We start from the raw sequence: 2,087 nt of genomic DNA, 5'->3' as shown, positions 1-2,087 counted from the left end.
CTTCTGGCTTGTGTGTGTTTGTGTGTGTGTTTTACAGGAAGCAGAGTTTTAAAGCAGTGTTTCCTTCTTACAGTGATGAGCCAAGACCTAACTAAAAATAGCAGCTTATTCATAGGAGCGTAGTTTTGCAGACCAGTCTTCCGTGTACAGTAAACTGTGGCATTTACCGTCAGGAGAAGACTTTAACTCCCTGACTTGACTCATAACCCGCGATCCGCATCTCACACAACTATAAACAAGTTAAAACCGTCCAACAACGATGGCGGTTAGGGTCTGGAGGGAGAAGCATCCGCTGAAGGAGACGCGGATATGAACGCAGTAGTAGATAAGGGCGAGTGGTGCGTGTTGATTAGAGCCAGAGGAGGCGTTCAGGTCCCAACAGCTGCAGGGCTGCAAATAAAGATACCTGCCTTTTATAAGTCAGACCTATGAACTGAAAATGTTTGCACAAGGTGCTGAAAGTGTGGCCTCTCATTGTTCAGACAATCATACATATTTTGTATTAGTCTCAGTTTTTTTTTTTTGCTATAAACTTCACCCGCAGATACACTATAAAGCAACGTTTAATTAAAAAGAGAGAAAGAGATAGCACTCGTTCACCCCGTTTCATGTCATCCATGACGTCGGTCTGAGGCCTCTGCAAACTCAGCTCAACCACATTAATGTTTCATACATGATAAACTATGAAGTGACATCAGCTGTCTCATCCCTGAGCATGCAAAAAAAAAAAAAAAAAAAAAAGCATTTATCTCTTCCTGCGAACAACGCCTAAAACAAACAGGCATCGTTTGCATAAATAAAAAATATCCACCTGCAGCACAGCTAGATAAAATGCATGACAGAGCGAGAGCCTCTTCAGTCTCGTTCTTTAATCTGAATATTTTAGGGAAGTACCTGCAGCCTCTCGTATAGATTCCTATCTGAACGGAGGGCCTGGGGATGGATGATGCCAGACGCTATTTGCGTAAGATCTGTTATGATCAGCTCGTAAGGGAGCTATTTTTGAACCCTGTTGGATTTTGTGAAACACTTTCTGAACTCTCTGTGGACTGCTTTGAAATACTTGTGGACATTTTGAGCTCCTTTTTTGGACTTTCGTTAAACTCTAACGTGACTCCTTTTGGACTCTTGAGGACTGTTTCTTTGATAGTTCCTGTGTTCAGTGGCAGACCCCGCTTGTTGTGTTGGTTTCTTGTTTAGTGTTTCCTGTTTTATTTTGAAGCCTTGGCCCTTGTGTATCTGGTCTCACTGTACTTCCTGTCTTTGTCTCGTTTCCCGCTTTTGTGATTGTCTGCCCCGCCCTTATGTGATTCACCTGTTGCCCATTACACCTGTGTATATAGGTCTCACTGTTCTTCTGTCTCCTTGACAGTTTGTCCGTGTCTCAGCCTGTGTCATATCAGTGTTTTGCTTTAGTCTGTCCCTGCTGTCCTTGTCCTGGAGTCTTTGTCTACTGCCCTGCCCTTTGTGTTACCTGTTTCACAGCATGAGTTTACCTCCTGGCCTTGTCTTCAGGCTTTGTTCCTCTCATTTATCTGTCTGCTTTGGGTTCTTGCTGGTCTCAGATTCATTCTGTATCACGACAACGAGCCCACACGTACAAGAGAAGAGACACTGGGACAGACTGAATCCACAGAAGAACTGAGACAAGTTTACCAAGATGCCTAGTACCTGCCAAGTAAACTGAAACTCTGTGTGCAGGTGTTACAAGGAGAACTGGTTCTGTTCTAAAGGTGGAGGGGGTCACGGGAAATGTTTTTTTTTTGTTTTGTTTTTTTTTCTGTAGTGCACTTTGTGGGAAGTTAACTGATAAATCAAAACAACACATGGCACATACATTATTTTTGACAGCACCGTCGTTTTACTTTTACTGCCCAAACCTTTTGTAAAGCGCGATACATCTCACCTTATTTTCCAGGTGACTGTGATTCATTATCACCACGTCCATGTGATCAAACAGCTTTAATGTCATTCTATTGTCTTATATAATGTATAAGGATGACATTAAATATAAATCTCTACGCTACATTAAAAAACATTAAATTATTTTAAACTGAGTCAGCGATCCCCGCGGGCCCGGACGTATG

The sequence above is a fragment of the Toxotes jaculatrix genome, chromosome 16 (genome assembly GCF_017976425.1).
Source record: "Toxotes jaculatrix isolate fToxJac2 chromosome 16, fToxJac2.pri, whole genome shotgun sequence".
NCBI lineage: Eukaryota > Metazoa > Chordata > Actinopteri > Toxotidae > Toxotes > Toxotes jaculatrix.
The sequence above is the reverse complement of the archived record's forward strand: the minus strand, read 5'-3'. Positions refer to the sequence as shown.